Source organism: Macaca mulatta, chromosome 19 (assembly GCF_049350105.2).
Source record: "Macaca mulatta isolate MMU2019108-1 chromosome 19, T2T-MMU8v2.0, whole genome shotgun sequence".
Taxonomy (NCBI): domain Eukaryota; kingdom Metazoa; phylum Chordata; class Mammalia; order Primates; family Cercopithecidae; genus Macaca; species Macaca mulatta.
Window position 1 is genome coordinate 47458118 of NC_133424.1, and position 17217 is coordinate 47475334.

The 17217-nt window shown below is 45.8% G+C and overlaps 2 protein-coding genes and 1 long non-coding RNA gene across 39 annotated transcripts in view; 2 read left to right on the top strand and 1 right to left on the bottom strand.

Moving 5' to 3' along the window:
• Nucleotides 1–12684, bottom strand: part of ZNF565 (zinc finger protein 565) — a 37589-nt gene extending 24905 nt beyond the window's left edge. For 2 of the 4 annotated variants that reach the window (XM_015123741.3, XM_015123739.3), the window contains exon 1: nucleotides 12222–12287. The gene's annotated coding sequence lies outside the window, so the exon portion shown is untranslated. Of the gene's footprint in view, nucleotides 1–8552; nucleotides 8738–10660; nucleotides 11210–12221; nucleotides 12288–12487 lie in introns of those variants that run through there. The other 2 variants (XM_077982336.1, XM_015123740.3) reach the window with 2 other exon arrangements.
• LOC144337429 (uncharacterized) lies at nucleotides 6192–11047 on the top strand. The gene is made up of 2 exons (XR_013410537.1): nucleotides 6192–6415; nucleotides 9205–11047. It is a non-coding gene; the product is annotated as an uncharacterized LOC144337429 (long non-coding RNA).
• A 20-nt stretch (nucleotides 12685–12704) lies between the features above and the next one.
• The window catches only part of ZNF146 (zinc finger protein 146), a 28885-nt gene continuing 24372 nt past the window's right edge, over nucleotides 12705–17217 (top strand). For 8 of the 34 annotated variants that reach the window (XM_077982342.1, XM_077982337.1, XM_015123743.3 and 5 more), the window contains exons 1-2: nucleotides 12705–12796; nucleotides 16238–16311. The gene's annotated coding sequence lies outside the window, so the exon portion shown is untranslated. Of the gene's footprint in view, nucleotides 12797–14993; nucleotides 15617–16133; nucleotides 16312–17217 lie in introns of those variants that run through there. The other 26 variants (XM_077982356.1, XM_077982344.1, XM_077982359.1 and 23 more) reach the window with 6 other exon arrangements.

Here is a 17217-nt window from a genome sequence, read left to right on the forward strand (position 1 = left end):
AAAAAAAAAAAAAAAAAAAAAAAAGAAAGAAAAGAAAATGGCCGGGCGCGGTGGCTCACGCCTGTAATCCCAGCACTTTGGGAGGCCGAGGCAGGCGAATCACAAGGTCAGGAGATCGAGACCACGGTGAAACCCTGTCTCTACTAAAAATACAAAAAATGAGCCGGGCGAGGTGGCGGGCGCCTGTAGTCCCAGCTACTCGGGAGGCTGAGGCAGGAGAATGGTGTGAACCTGGGAGGCGGAGCTTGCAGTGAGCCAGGATCGCGCCACTGCACTCCAGCTTGGGCGACAGAGCAAGACTCCGTCTCAAAAAAAAAAAAAGAAAAGAAAAGAAAAGAAAATGAAGGTGTATGAATGAAAAAACTGTGAGGGCAAGGACCAGTGGGTCTCATCATCACTCTAACCAGTACTTGCCACAGTGTCTTGAGAACACAGGTGACCAATAAATATAGGCTGAATACATAAAAGTTAGGTTCTTTGGGAAGCTGAGGTGTGTGGATCGCTTAAAAGCCCAGGAATCTGAAACCACCCTGGGTAACATAGTGAGCCCTCATCTCTATCTTTCAAAAAAGGTAGGTTTTGGCTGGGCGCGGTGGCTCAAGCCTGTAATCCCAGCACTTTGGGAGGCCGAGACGGGCGGATCACGAGGTCAGGAGATCGAGACCATCCTGGCTAACACAGTGAAACCCCGTCTCTACTAAAAAATACAAAAAAAAACTAGCCGGGTGTGGTGGCGGGCGCCAGTAGTCCCAGCTACTTGGGAGGCTGAGGCAGGAGAATGGCGTAAACCCGGGAGGCGGAGCTTGCAGTGAGCTGAGATCCAGCCACTGCACTCCAACCTGGGCGACAGAGCAAGACTCCGTCTCAAAAAAAAAAAAAAAAAAGGTAGGTTTTCAGCCGGGCACGGTGGCCCACGCCTGTAATCCCAGCACTTTGGGAGGCCAAGGCTAGTGGATCACCTGAAATCAGGAGTTTGAGACCAGCCTGGCCAACATGGCGAAACCCCGTCTCTACCAAAAATACAAAAATTAGCTACTCGGAAGGCTGAGGCAGGGAGAATCGCTTGAATTCGGGAGGCAGAGGTTGCAGTGAGCCGAGATCATGCCATTGCACTCCAACCTGGGGAACAGAGTGAGACTCTGTCTCCAAAAAAAAAAAGAGAAATAAATAAAAAGTAGGTTTTCACTTATTAATGAAATGGAAGGCAACCTAAGAATTTAAAGATGGGGCCGGGCGCGGTGGCTCACGCCTGTAATCCCAGCACTTTGGGAGGCCGAGGCGGGCGGATCACAAGGTCAGGAGATCGAGACCACAGTGAAACCCCGTCTCTACTAAAAATACAAAAAATTAGCCGGGCGCGGTGGCGGGCACCTGTAGTCCCAGCTACTCAGGAGGCTGAGGCAGGAGAATGGCGTGAACCCAGGAGGCGAAGCTTGCAGTGAGCCGAGATCGCGCCACTGCACTCCAACCTGGGCGACAGCCTGAGACTCCGTCTCAAAAAAAAAAAAAAAAAAAAAAGAATTTAAAGATGGACGTGACAGGACCAATATGGCCAGGTTATTTTGGAGAGGTGTAACCTTGGAGTCAGAAAGATTGAGAGGTGCTTGTACTTTTTCAGGCAAACAAAGAGGGCCTGATCCAGGACACTGACAGTAGAAAGGAGGAGGGAGATAAATTCAAAATGTAGATTAGATGAAATCAACAGTTTCTGGCATCTGATAGATATGGAGGCAGAGAAAAGGAAGTCAGAATTCTTTCATATTTACTGGGCTCCTATCTCAACTGGCACTGTTCTAGGCACGAGGAAAGAAAGTAATTCAAGTCCCAGTTGATCTCATATTCTGTTTTTTTTTTTTTTTTTTTTTTTTTTTTTTGAGACAGAATCTCGCTCTGTCACCCAGGCTGCAGTGCAGTGATGAGCTCTCGGCTCACTGCAACCCCCACCTCCCAGGTTCAAGCAATTCTTTTGCCTCAGCCTCCCAAGTAGCTGGAATTACAAGCGTGCACCATCATGCTCTGCTAATTTTTTTTTTTTTTTTTTTTTTTTTTTTTTGAGACGGAGTCTCGCTCTGTCACCCAGGCTGGAGTACAGTGGCCGGATCTCAGCTCACTGCAAGCTCCGTCTCCCAGGTTTATGCCATTCTCCTGCCTCAGCCTCCCGAGTAGCTGGGACTACAGGCGCCCGCCACCTCGCCCGGCTAGTTTTTTTGTATTTTTAGTAGAGACGGGGTTTCACCGTGTTAGCCAGGATGGTCTCGATCTCCCGACCTCGTGATCCGCCCGTCTCGGCCTCCCAAAGTGCTGGGATTACAGGCTTGAGCCACCGCGCCCGGCCGCTCTGCTAATTTTTATAACTTTTGTAGAGACGGCGTCTTGCCTTGTTGGCCAGGCTGGTCTTCAACTCCTGACCTCAAGTGATCTGCCCACTTCAGCCTCCCAAAGTGCTGGGATTACAGGTGCGAGCCACTGTGTTTGGCTGGATCTTACATCCTATGGGAAGAGACAACCAACAAACACTGATATACGGAGATAGATGGGACTGAGGGCTGGGCACAGTAGCTCACTCCTGTGATCTCAGCACTTTGAGGGGCCAAGGCAGGAGGATAACTTGAGGCCAGGAGCTCAAGATCAGCCTGGGCAGCAAAGTGAGGCCCCCCATCTCCACAAAAAATTTGAAGGAAAAAAAAAGAAAGAAAAAAGATGAGATGTGAGTGTTCGGGGTGGTATGGCATAGACATGATATTGACATTCCTGTTTATACATCAGGCGGGGCTGGGCACAGTGGCTCATGCCTGTAATCCCGGCACTTTGGGAGGGCGAGGCACACGGATCACTTGAGGTCAGAAGTTCTAGGCCAGCCTGGCCAACGTGGTGAAATCTCATCTCTACTAAAAATACAAAAAATTAGCTGGGTGTGGTGGCGCACGCCTGTAATCCCAGCTACTCGGGAGGCTGAGGTGAGAGAATCACTTGAACCCAGAAGGAAGAGGTTGTAGTGAACTGATATTGTGCCACTGCACTCCAACCTGGGCAACAGAGTGAGACTGTCACAAACAACAACAACAACAACAACAACAACAACAAATGTCTATATATATATTATATATCAGGTGGTAAATGTCCTACAGATAAAAACAAAGAAGATTAAGGGGAGAGGGAGTTTTGGAGGAAGAGAGGGTGGTCTGAGAAGGTGACTGGTAAGCACAGCCTGAATGGATGAGTGAGCAATGCAGGTATCTGGGGAAGTGCATTCCTCGCACCAGGAGCAGCAATTGCAAGGGTCTGAAGACAGAAGCAGGCTTTCCTTGATCAACAAGAGGAAGGAGACAAGGGCAGCTGGGATGGAATGTGTGAGAGGAAGAGGGTCAGAGAGAAAGCTAGAAGTCAGATCACACGGAGCTTGGAAGCCACTGTAAGAACTTTGGATTTTATTCTTGAGGAAAACAGGAAGGTACTAAACTTTTAAAGCCAAGGAATGGCATAATCTGGTTTATATTTAAAAGGGGCAGGGCACAGTGGCTCATGCCTGTAATCCTGGCACTTTGGAAGGTCAAAGCAGGGAGATCACTTGAGGCCAGGAGTTCGAGACCAGCCTGGCCAACAGAAGCCCTGTTTCTACTAAAAATACAAAAGTTAGCTGGGTATGGTGGTAAGCACCTGTAATCCTAGTTACTTGGGAGGCTGAGGCATGAACATTGTTTGAAGCCAGGAGGCAGAGGTTGCAGTGAGCCAAGATCGCGCCACTGATGCCAGCCTGGGCGAAAGAGCAAGACTCTGTCTCAAAAAAAAAAAAAAAAAAGTAAATAAATAAAATAAAATAAATTTTCAGAAAAATAGCAATAATTTTTGATAAATGTGCAAAGGGTATATACATGGGAAATTCACTAAATAATAAAGTGACCCACCAACCTACCAAACATTCTTAAACCTCCTTAGTAATGAAGGGAATGAATGTTAAAAGCAATAAGGAAATACTATTTTATAGTTATCAATTTGGCAAAGATTTAAAAGATGGATGATATTCCACACTAGTATGATGTGAGGAAATGGACACAGGCGGTAAGCTATTGCTGGTGTCAACTTCCAACAAGGCAACGTTAGTAGAAATTAAACCACACATGCCCTTGATCAAGCAATTCCAAGTCTGAAATCCTATCCTAAATATTAACATGTGTGTGGAGTATATGATGGAGACACAGTTGGCAATGAAACAGTGAATTTAAAGAAAACTTCAATATCTAGAAAAGAAGATTAAATAAATAAGTAAACTATAGTGTATCTATATAGTGGAAACACTGTCACCATAAACAAAATGATACATATCTTTATTTGTTGATGTAATGATGTAAAATAAATAACATTAGGTGAAAAATGTAGGTTATAAAACAGCAAGTGTAGTGTAATCCTATTCTTAAAGGAAAAATATACATATGTACGCATGTATAGCTTGTGTATATGTAGCATAGAACACAGACTAAAAGGATTTTCAATTAAATTTTAAATTTGTCTCTAGGTTATATAGGAAATGGGGGATCTTTGTTTTTTCCTGTATTTTCAAGTTTTTCCCCAAAGGGCATGCGTGCACGTGTGTGTGCGTGTGTGTGTGTGTTTGAGACCAGGTCTCACTTTGGTGGAGTGCAGAGGCATGATCTCAGTTCACTGCAACCTCTACCTTCCAGGTTCAAGCAATTCTCCTGCCTCAGTCTCCGAAGTAGCTGGGATTACAGGTGTGCACCACCACACCTGACTAATTTTTGTAGTTTTAGTGGAGATGGGTTTTCACCATGTTGGCCAGGTTGGTCTCGAACTCCTAGACTCAAGTGATCCACCCGCCTCTGCCTCCCAAAGTGTTAGGATTACAAGTGTGAGCCACTGTACCTGGCAAGCATATATTCTATAATGATAAGTAATACAATTAATCCTCAACAGGGGGGTGGGTTATAAAAGGAGCTATGAATGGAGTGATTCATGAGTGGCAGTGAGGTACCTTTGGGAACCTGCATACTGAAGGGGAGCTTGATTTTCTCCGTGCTAAAGCTTTTGAGGGGCGTGTCCTGGCTCACGCAGAGGAGGTGACCTTTCATCTGAAAGGCTTCCAGCTTCCTCATTCCCCTCGCTCACTTGTGCACAGGCTCCTTGTCAACCCTCTCTCCACAGTCTAGGGACGTCCTCCTTGCTCCAAAAAGAAATCACATCTAATTTACAGAAGCAACTTCCTACGTATAGAAAAAGAAATGGGTTGGCTGGGCGCAGTGGCTCATGCCTGTAATCCCAGCACTATAGGAGGCCTAAGTGGGCGGATCACGAGGTCAAGAAATTGAGACCATCCTGGCCAACATGGTGAAACTTGGTTTCTACTAAAAATAGAAAAATTAGCCACGTGCAGTGGTACATGCCTGTACTCCCAGCCACCCGGGAGGCTGAGGCAGGAGAATCACTTGAACCCAGGAGGCGGGGGTTGCAGTGAGCCGAGATCATGGTACTATACTTCAGCCAGGCACAAGACTCTGTCTCAAAAAAACAAAACAAAACAAATGACAACAACAACAAACAAACAAAGAAACAAAAAAAAAAAAAAAAAAGAAAAAGAAATGGGTCTTAGCCAGTGTGGTAGGCATTACTAATGTTTCACCATTATCCAGTTTTGGGCACATAGAAAATGACATTTTCCAGCCCCTTGCACTTAGGTAGGGCCATGCACTGCTTTAGCCAGTTAAATCTCAGCTGAGGTGATGACTGTCACTTCAGTTGAAGGCACCGGAAAGAACTGCAAAAACTCTGCAATTCTGCACAGTTTTTCTCTTCGTGCATGTGGTGATCATCTGTGTTTCAGATGATGCAGCCAAGGGTGGCGGACTTTCTTTGGTGTGGAACCCTGTCTCTGCTGATCCTCACTGGACATGCACATGAGCAGAAATAAAATGTTATTCTGTAAGCCACTGAGATTCACGGGTTGTTTGCCACCACAGCATAACTTAGCCTGTCCTAACCAGTACACAAATTAGGCTATACTTTGACTAGATAAAAATTCAGACTCAGACGCTTGGTCAATATGAGAAAGAGCAATTTTTAAAAAGAGGAAGCTTCAGAAATAACAGCAGAGCTGTCCAATTCCAGCTCCATATGTCTCAAAGGGATTTTTCACAAACCCACAGTGTGAAACAAAATGTGAATTGTGAGTTACAGGACAATTTTTTTTTTTTTTTGCAGGGGGACAGGATCTCACTCTCACCCAGGCTGAAGGGCAGTGGCACAATCACAGCTTCAGCCTCCTGGGCTAAGGTGATTCTCCTGCTTCAGCCTCCCAAATAGCTGAGATCACAGGCACGCCACTACACCTGGCTAATTTTTAAATATTTTGTAAAGACAGGATCTCAATATGTTGCCTAGTCTGGTCTTGAACTCCTGGCCTTAAGTGATCCTTCCACCTCAGCCTCCTAAAGTGCTGGGATTGCAGGTGTAAGTCCCTGTGCCCAGCCTACAAGTTGATTCTGACCCAGCAAAACCATGCTGTTTTAGAGCTCCAACATCAAAACTTTGTACAAATCCTTCTGGAAAGTTGAGCCATCTCTACACCAGCTAGTAAAATTTGAAGCTGTATGCCTAAATGTTCCCTTTCTCTGCAATTCACAGACATTCTTTAGGGCCCAGGATCCCACATCACAAGGGCCTGGGTTGGGGGGCTGGGAGAAGTTGGCCAAGTTATGGGAGCTAGACAGGTACAGGAATCTCCATCTTAACCTTAGTAATCTCTTCCTGAAAAAGCAACCACTCTGAGTAAAAACTCGAACCAAAAGCCTTTTTCCCAGTGTTTTTATTTTTATTTTTTTGAGATAGGGTCTCATTCTGTCACTCAGGCTGGAGTGCAGTGGCATGATCACAGCTCATTGCAACCTTGACCTCCCAGACTCAAGAGATCCTCCTACCTCAGCCTTCCAAATAGCTGGGACTACAGGTGTGCATCACCACGTCTGGCTAGTTTTTAATTTTTTGTAGAGATGAGGTTTCATCATGTTGCCCAGGCTGGCCTCAAACTCCTGGGCTCAAACAATTCTCCCACCTCGACCTCTCATAGTGCCAAGATTACAGGAGTGAGCCACTGCACCCTAAAATGGTAAATTCTTTCCTACGTTTATTTAACCATAAAACCAAAAAAGTAACAATATTGGTTACTGAAATAGGTAAGTGGGAACTGGGCAGAAAGAATGGGGGCTGAGTACAGTGGCTCATGCCTATAATCCCAGCACTTTGGGAGGCCGAGGCAGGCGGCAACGGGGTGAAACTCCATTTCCACAAAAACACAAAAATTAGCCGGGCATGATGGTGGATGCCTGTAATCCTGGGTACTCGGGAGGCTGAGGTGGGAAAATTGCTTGAACCCGAGAGGTGGAGGTTGCTGTGAGCCGAGATTGGGCCATTGCACTCCAGCCTGGGTGACAGAGCAGGACTCTGTCTCAAAAAAAAAAAAAAACAAAAAAGCAAAAACCAAAAAACAAACAAACAAACAAAAAACAATGGGCAATGGCATGGGAGAGAAGAAATAATGGAGGAGTGACTCAGTAAATCCTTTTGTCTGATTCTGACTTTTAGAACAATGTGATTGTTTCACATACTCTGAAAAATCATTTAACTCAACCAGGATGTGTGGGGAACCCAAAATAAAATACAAACAGTAACACATGAACAATCTATATTACACATAAATATTATGAATACAAAGGGTTTAGGGAAGAAAGTAGTTTCAGAAAACTGTATTTTCACTATATACTGTAAGACTAAAGACAAAAAGAACTGCATGGTATGTGGAGGTCAGCAATTCTTAAATTACTTTTTATACAGGACTGAGCAAATAAATAAAACATATTACGGTTCATGTGAGCCACAATTTTCAAGGTCGAAGAAAGGAGTTACAAAAAGGAAAATGGAGGCCAGACATGACGGTTCACATCTATAATCCCAGAACTTTGGGATGCCGAGGAAGGAGCATCACTTGAGGTCAGGAGCTCGAGACCAGCCTGGGCAAATAGTGGGACCCTCGTCTCCACAAAAAAATTTAAAATTATATTTTAAAAAAAGGAAATGGAGGCCGGGCGTGGTGGCTCATGCCTGTAATTACAGCACTTTGGGAGGTAGAGGCGGGAGGATCACCTGAGGTCAGGAGTTTGAGACCAGCCTGACCACCATGGCAAAAACCCGTCTCTACTACAAATACAAAAAAACATTAGCTGAGTGTGGTGGTGGGCACCTGTAATCCCAGCCACTCAGGAGGCTGAGGCAGGAGAATTGCTTGAACCCGGGAGGTGGAGGTTGAAGTGAGCCGAGATGGCGCCATTGCACTCCAGCCTGGGCAACAAGAGTAAAACTCTGTCTCAAAAAAAAAAAAAAAAAAAAAGGAAATGGAGAGAAGTCGAGAATGAACCCTGTAGTGTTGCACTGAAATTGGAGATACTATATGAACTCATGAATTATTTCTATATACATACATATAAACATATTTCATAGCTGAGAGGACCTGGAAGCAATGAAATCTCAGAAGCAACAAGATATCTAACCTTGGTTTCAAAAAATCTTTTTTTTTTTTTTTTTTTTTTTGAGACAGGGTCTTGTTTCATCACCCAGGCTGGAATGCAGTGGTATAATCTTGGCTTGCTGCAACCTCTGCCTCCCCGGCTCAACCAATCCTCCTGCCTCAACCTCCTGAGTAGCTGGGACTACAGGTACTTGCCAACACACCTGGCTAAAAAAAATCATTTTCTAATAAAAGGAACCAATAGTCCCTGGGAAATTTGTAGATTCCAGGACTGGGGCAGGGAAAGTACCATATCAATGTGGAACACCTTGCAGTGCCAGAAAATAAATAATAAAAATAATAAATAAAGAGGCCACATTGAAAGGACACAGGAATCAATTAGAAGGGGCTCCCAGTGGCCAAATGTGTGATAATTTCAGCGAAAAAATGATAGCAATGAATATATAACCTATAGAATAAAAAATTATAACCTACAGAAGAAATTCCAGTCTATACTTACAGAAATAATTTAGTAAATAAATAAATGGGGAAGAAGAAAAATATCTTTCTAATAGTAAGATTCTAATGAATAAGGCCGGGTAAGGTGGCTCACGCCTGTAATACCAGCATTTTGGGAGGCCAAGGTGGGCAGATCACCTGAGATCAGGAGTTCAGGACCAGCCTGTCCAACACAGTGAAAATCCATCTCTACTAAAAATACAATTATTAGCCCGGCATGGTGGCGCATGCCTGTAATCCCAGCTACTTGGGAGGCTGACGCAGGAGAATTGCTTGAACCCAGGAGGCAGAGGCTGCAGTGAGCCTAGATCGTGCCACTGCATTCCCGGGCTGGGCAACAAGAGCCAAACTCCATCTCACACACACACATACACACACACAAAAAAAAAAAAATTAAAAAAAAAATCTAATTGATAAACATAGAAGGGATGATGGAAACAAACCAAAAAACCCCACAATTTGACAAATAGCTGGTAACAACTTTTTCAGGCAAGCGTCATTGATGGATAAGACTAATAACGAAAGTAGGATAAGAAACGGGATATTCACATAGGCTTAAAGTATTTCTTCATGAGACATGTATCAATTATAATGGGAAAAACAGTGACTTTGCAGCAGAGAAATCTGGCAATCACCATCTTAACCAAGCGGTTAAAATTAATACCACTCATAGTGTAACAAATTGACCTCGTGGGTCCCTGGCATGATGCACTCAGAAGGGTACATCGCTTTTGGAGTATTCTTGCCCCAAAGGCAGAATCTGAATTTAATCAACAGGAAATATCAGATAATCCCAAAGAGAGGAACATTCTACACTACAGACTCTACAAAATAAATGATCAACATGGTGAAACCCCGTCTGTATTAAAAATACAAAAAATTGGCTGGGTGTGTCAAAGGAGTTACAAAAAGGAAAATGGAGACCAGACATGGTGGTTCACATCTCTAATCCCAGCACTTTGGAATGCTGAGGCAGGAGGATCACTTGAGGCCAGGAGTTCGGACCAGCCTGGCCAACATGGTGAAACCCCGTCTCTACTAAAATTATAAAAAGTCAGCTGGGTGTGGCGGCACATGCCTGTAATCTCAGCTTCTCAGGAGGCTGAGGCAGAAGAATCGCTTGAGCCCGGGAGGCGGAAGTTGCAGTGAGCTATCACAGCACTGCACTCCAGCCTGGGTGACACAGCAGGACTCCATCTCAAAAAAAAAAAAAAAAAAAAAAAAAGAAAAGAAAGAAAAAAACAAGAGTAAATGGGAATTCTATTTTTGTAACATTTTAAAGTATTAAATTAATTCAAAATGAAAAGCAAAGAAAAAAATTTAAAAGAACATTAGGTATGTAGGGAGCAGAGAGGACATAGGCCTTTCAGTACATCTCCAAGGCATCCAGTAAATTACTCCTATGGCAAATACTGGAGACCAGGTTACTTTGGTGGGGGTGAGGGTGATGGTGCGGTGGTTCTGAAGTTTCAGAAGAGGGAAAGAAAAGCATGTCCTGAAAAACAAGAAGGATTTCAGGGAAATAGAATAAAACGTGATGTACTTGAACTTGGCACCTTTCTTGGAGAAGGGTTAAGAGAAAGGAATCATGAACAACCAGGTCATTTTTGAACCATCATCCCCCTTCCCTACCACATAGGGGAGCGTGGTCAGAGAAGACCAGGCATTTGCCTAAATCCAGTGTCACTCAGAAAGGCTGAGGTCACTACTGTCCAGGACCAGAATCTGTCCTAACTTCAAAGGTTCTGCATGGGTCAAGCACTAGAGTCACTAGCACACTTTGTGCTGCACATATAGTTAGTGTCACACAAACATAACCACAAATCCACCCTTTTATATTTTCGAGACAGGGTCTCGCTCTGTCACCCATGCTAGAGTGCAGTGGCTCAAACACAGCTCACTGCAGCCTTGACCTCTCAAGTTCGAGATCCTCCCACTTCAGCTTCCTGGGTAGCTGGGACCACAGGCGCGGGCCACCACACTCAGATAATTTTTAATTTTTTTTGAGATGAAGTCTTGCTCTTGTCCCCCAGGCTAGAGTGCGATGGTGCGATCTCAGCTCACTGCAACCTCTGCCTCCTGGGTTCAAGCGATTCTCCCACCTCAGCCCCTGAACAGCTGGGATTACAGGCGTCTGTCACCACACTCAGCTAATTTTTGTACTTTTAGTAGAGATGGGGTTTTATCATGTTGGCCAGGCTGGTCTAGATCGCCTGACCGCACGTGATTCACCCACCTCGGCCTCCCAAAGTGCTGGGATTACAAGCGTGAGCCACTAAGCCCGGCCTTTAATTTTTTTTTTGTACAGGCCAGGCTGGTCTTGAACTCCTGGGCTCAAGTGATTCTCCCACCTCGGCCTCCCAAAGTGCTGATGTGAGCCACCAAACCTGGCCCTACATTCACTCTTGAGACACACAGTACACAATCACAGACTCACTTTCACCTCCATATCTTTCCAGTCACAATACCTCTGCAGTCACAATCACATACCCGCTAAGACACACCTAGTCACACAATCTACTCTCCACTGTGATACACAGTCACTCCCATATAGTCACAAGTCCCACACACCAACACCCACAAATTCCTCATGTAGTCACAATCACACACCCACTCAGGGGACACACGCCATCACTGGTACTTTACGGCACCCAGTCACAACTGAACTTTCACTGTGGACATACACACAGTCACACTCACACAAGCAGTGGCACCCCACTCCTGCATACACAGCACCACTCATCCCCCTGCCACACACACACCAAGGGACACAGGAACCCACAAGCGGCGTCACCGCATAGTCACAGGCACAGACAACCAAAACCACGCATAAACCTTGGAGACATGAATCACAACCGCACACCCGCAGTGGTCACACAGTCACAACTGTACTCACACCCCAGGAACAGGGCGAACAGGCCACATCTACAACGGGGACACACGCAGTGTCACCCCCGGTCACAAGGACCCTGCACCCCACTACTCACTATCACATATGGTTACAAAAAAACCACCAGACAGACACCCTGGAGACAGGCGGTTACACCTGCACAGTTGCAGACACCCACACCCGGCCATACAGTCACAAAGACACATTCAGAACCGCGCATCCGCAGCCCGCTCCCGCCTGCGCGCACAGATCCGAGGCTCCGGACACGCCCCGGCCCCGCCCAGGACTCCCAGACCCCCTCACCTTCTGCCTCCCCTGGTCGCGTCCGGGTCCTTGCGGAGCTAACAAGCTCGCCACGACGTCAAGAACGACGTAACGTCAGGCCGCTGTGGGCTCTGGGAATTGTAGTCCAGAGCCACATCGGCCAGAGACAAAATGGCGTTCTCTTATTTCTGAGTCGGGGCCTGGCCCGTTTTGACATTTTTGCGCCCGCGAGGCTTCGGAGAGGGCGTCGCCACTCCAGCCCCTCCAGCAAGCTTGAAGTCATCTAACGCTAAAGGACTACTTACCTCAAGAGCTCCATCGTCACAGAAGGAGGCAGCCAGGTTCGCGGGGGGAGGGGAGGAGACAGAGAGTCGACCAGTAAAGCCTCAAGGGAAATGTAGTCTAAGGCCCGAGAAGCGGCGTTGCTGGTAATAGAAGGTAATTCAGTACCAGCCTGGGCCTGGCCGCGGTGACCGAGGCGGGCCGCGTCGCGGAGACTTCTGGGAGTGCTTCCTCGCCTTCGGAGTGCGCAAGCGTAGCGCACGGAGTGGACATTTTGGTCTTTGTCCGCGGGTCAGTACGGCCCCTGGGTCCACGTGGCGCCAAAGTAGGAGGTGGGATCTGGGCGTCTCGGGTCGGTCGGACCGGGGAGGTTAAAGGGGAGGATTCCTGATCTTTAGGGGCGCGGCGCGAGGGCAGGGAGTGGGTCTAAGAGCTTCTGGCCTACGTGCAGGGCGGAGGTGGGGGCCTCTGAGGCGGGTTTGAGCCAGTGTGACCCTGAGTTTGTCCGCAAAGTTTTACCCGATGCTTGGGATTGTTGAGTGAATGTGAAACCGGGTGTGGGATTGTGTGTGATTGTGCCTAAGAGGGAGATGTAGGAGACCAACATTGAGGTATAAGGTTTGAGCTGCACTTCCCTTGTGGAAAGTGCTGATAATTATAACGGTGCCATCTTCCTGGAGCGTCTTTTTTACTTGAAAATGGAAGGGGTGGAAAAGCTAAGTGTTGAATAATTTAAAAACGAGTTTTTTATATAAAAGCATTTATTTTTAATTGGAGTGGAATGCAAATCACCGTGACTTTTTTTTTTTTTAAACGAGTGTTTCAGAAGAACTTTTGTTTCGGGGCGCCTGCTTCAAACTGTTCAAATCCCTAAATCTTTGGGGTGTTTTAATAGGGCTGTTAAGCAGAGCCCTAGGTTAAATAACATTGTACACTTTAAGAAGCAATGCCATATAACAGCGCCCAGGATGAGGGAGTCAAAGGTTTTAGGTTAGGCACAGTTATCCTCATTTTTTGAAGAAAGCTTAATTGTTGCTGTGTTTATCTATGAGTCTGGACTAAATCCTAGGTGTCTTAATTTCTTAGTGAGTCGAGGCGTTCTCAGGTTGTATGGATTTTGTGAAGTGATAAAACTACTGACGTCTCCAAAGATGCTTTTTCTAAGGAAGTCACCCCCCGCCCGCCGTCGTCATTGACATAGTTTTAAATTATAAAAAGTTAAATTAATTGAGTACCAAATTAATATCTACAAATAGCTTTCTGATTTACAAATATCAATTAGAATACATAATTGAAGAAAACTAATATTTACAATAGCAGTAAAAAGATAAAGTATTGTGGAAGAAAACTTAGGAAAGGTTCAAAACTATTGGGAAAGAACTTTAAAATACTACTAAGGGGCAGGACATGTGAACAAATAAATATATCATGTGACATTAAGAAGTGTACGCAAACTTAAGTAAATGTATGAAATTAAATGTGATCTTGGTCGGGCGCGGTGGTTGGTGCCTGTAATACTAGCACTTTGGGAGGCGGAGATGGGTGGATTACTTGAGGTCAGGAGTTCGAGACCAACCTGCCCAACATTGTGAAATCCCATCTCTACTAAAAAATAAAAATAAAAAACTACAAAAATTAACCGGGTGTGGTGGTGGGCGCCTGTAATCTCAGCTACTGCGGAGGCTGAGGCAGGAGAATCGCTTGAATCGGGAGGCGGAGGTTGCAGTGAGCCGAGATCTCGCCACTGCACTCCAGCCTGGACAAGAGCGAGACTCCGTCTCAAATAATAATAATAATAATAATAATAATAATAATATGATCCTAGTAAAAGTATGGACAGGCTTTTCTCTTTTGGAACTAGGGGAACTGATCCTAGACTTACTATGGAAAAATAAACAAGCTGCAAGAGCCAGTAACTGAAAAATAAAAGGCGTTGGCCAGGCGCCGTGGCTCACGCCTGTAATCCCAGCACTTTGGGAGGCCGAGGTGGGCGGATCATAAGGTCAGGAGATCAAGACCATCCTGACTAACACGGTGAAACCCTGTCTCTACTAAAACAAATATTAAAAAATTAGCCGGGCGTGATGGTGGGCACATGTAATCCCATGTACGGGGGAGGCTGAGACAGGAGAATGGCGTGAACCTGGGAGGCGGAGCTTGCAGTGAGCCGAGATGGCGCCACTGCACTCCAGCCTGGGCGACAGAGCGAGACTCCGTCTCAAAAAAAAAAAAAAAAAAAAAAAGGCGTTGAGGTGTGGGGAGGTGGGGGCCCGACACATTTTAAAATATAAAGCCTCAGGCCGGGCGTGGTGCTCAGACCTGTAATCCCAGCAGTTTAGGTGGCCAAGGCAGGAAGATGGCTCAAGTCCAGGAGCTAGAGATCAGCGTGGGCAACATAGTGAGATCTCCTGTAGTCCTAGCAGCTTGGGAGGCTGAGGTGGGAGGATCACTTGAGCCCAGGAGGTAAAGGCTGCAGTGAGCAGAGATCCTGGCTACTGCATTCCAGGTTGGTTGACAGCCAGACCCTGTCTTTTTTTTTTTTTTTTTTTGAGATGGAGTCTCTCTGTTGCCCAGGCTAGAGTGCAGTGGCACAATCTGTGCTGGCTGCAACTTCCGCCTCCTGGGTTCAAGCGATTCTCTTGCCTCAGCCTCCCGAGTTGCTAGGATTACAGGTGCCCGCCACCACGCCTGGCTAGTTTTTTTGTATTTATAGTAGAGAAGGGGTTTCACCAGGCTAGTCTCAAACTCTTGACCTCAAGTGATCTGCCCACCTCGGGCTCCCAAAATGCTAGGATTACAGACACGAGCCACTGCGCCCGGCCGACCCTGTCATAAGAAAGAAAGAAAGGAGAGAGAGAGAGGAAAGAAAGAAAAAAAAAAAAAACAGTTCATGCCCATCATTGGGAGTTTGGTGTACATCGATACAACAAAATCACTGGGAGTTTGGTGTACATCAATACAACAAAATCATACATATCTGTAGAAAAGAATGAGGAGGAAGCTCTTTATATACTGAGACTGAAATAACTTCCAAATGTATTGTTAACTGAGAGCAAGGTGCAGAATGTAGAGTATGATGCACGATGCATTTGGAATAAGAAAAGGGGTAATAAGAATATGTATTTATAATCCCAGCACTTTGGGAGGCCAAGGCGGGCCGATCACCTGAGGTCAGGAGTTTGAGACCAGCCTGAGCAACATGGAGAAACCCCATCTCTACTAAAAATACAAAATTAGCAAGCTGGCCTCGTGCATGCCTGTTAATCCCAGCTACTCAGGAGGCTGAGGCAAGAGAATCGCTTGAACCCAGGAAGCGGAGGTTGCAGCGAACAGAGATTGCGCCATTGCACTCCAACCTGGGCAACAAGAGTGAAACTCTGTCTCAAAAAAAAAAAAAAAAAATTCAAAAGATACATAAGAAACTAATAAAACTGGCTATCTGTTGGGGCTGGGGGTACTGGAATAGACAGGGCAAAGGCAAATAGGCATTTATGTTTGTTTTCTAACTATGAATGTAATATATATACTAAAATTTATTTTTTGTTTTATTTTATTTTATTTTTTTGAGATGGAGTCTTGCTCTGTCACCCAGGCTGGAGTGTAGTGTGCTGCCATGCTTGGCTAATTTTTGTATTTTTAGTAGAGATGGGGTTTCACCATGTTGACCAGGCTGGTCTCGGACTCCTGAACTCATGTGATCCGCCTGCCTCGCCCTCCCAAAGTGCCGGGATTACAGGCGTGAGCTAATTTTTTTTTTTTTTTTTTTTTTAAAGGAAGACATAGGCCAAGGAGCCAGACTTCCTGTGTTAACTCCTTCCTCTGCCACTTTTTACCTTGGGGACCTCAGGTAGGTACTTAAGCCTTGGGCCTCAGTTGCTCATTTCATAGTATACAGATAATAGCAATATTTGATTCAAAGGGTGGTTGTGCAGCTCCAGAAGTTAATACATGTAAAATTCTAAGAATAGTCCCAAGTGTGCAGTAAGTACTTGATTAATGTTAAATACTAGTACTTTTTATTACTAGCTGCAAAAAAATGCTTCCTCAGAAAATATAGTCCCGCCATTAGTACTGTCTAGTAGGAATTTCTGAAAGAATAAGATATGTAGATGTACTTTTCTTGTTTTTATATATATATATATTTTTTTTTTTTTTTTTTTTTTTTTTTTTTTGATGGAATCTCACTCTGTTGGCCAGGCTGGAGTGCCGTGGCCTGATGTCAGCTCACTGCAAGCTCCGCCTCCCGGGTTCACGCCATTCTCCTGCCTCAGCCTCCCGAGTAGCTGGGACTACAGGCGCCTGCCACCTCGCCCGGCTGTTTTTTTTGTATTTTTAGTAGAGACGGGGTTTCACTGTGTTAGCCAGGATGGTCTCGATCTCCTGACCTTGTGATCCGCCCGTCTCGGCCTCCCAAAGTGCTGGGATTACAGGCTTGAGCCACCGCGCCCGGCGGCTTTTTCTTTCTTAAACGTCATCCTAAAGTTGTGTATATTTAGCGTGTTCTAGAATCAGCTGCACTTGGCCGGGCGCGGTGGCTCAAGCCTGTAATCCCAGCACTTTGGGAGGCCGAGACGTGCGGATCACGAGGTCAGGAGATCGAGACCATCCTGGCGAACACGGTGAAACCCCGTCTCTACTAAAAAATACAAAAAACTAGCCGGGCAAGTTGGCGGTCGCCTGTAGTCCCAGCTACTCGGGAGGCTGAGGCAGGAGAATGGCGTGAACCCGGGAGGCGGAGCTTGCCGTGAGCCGA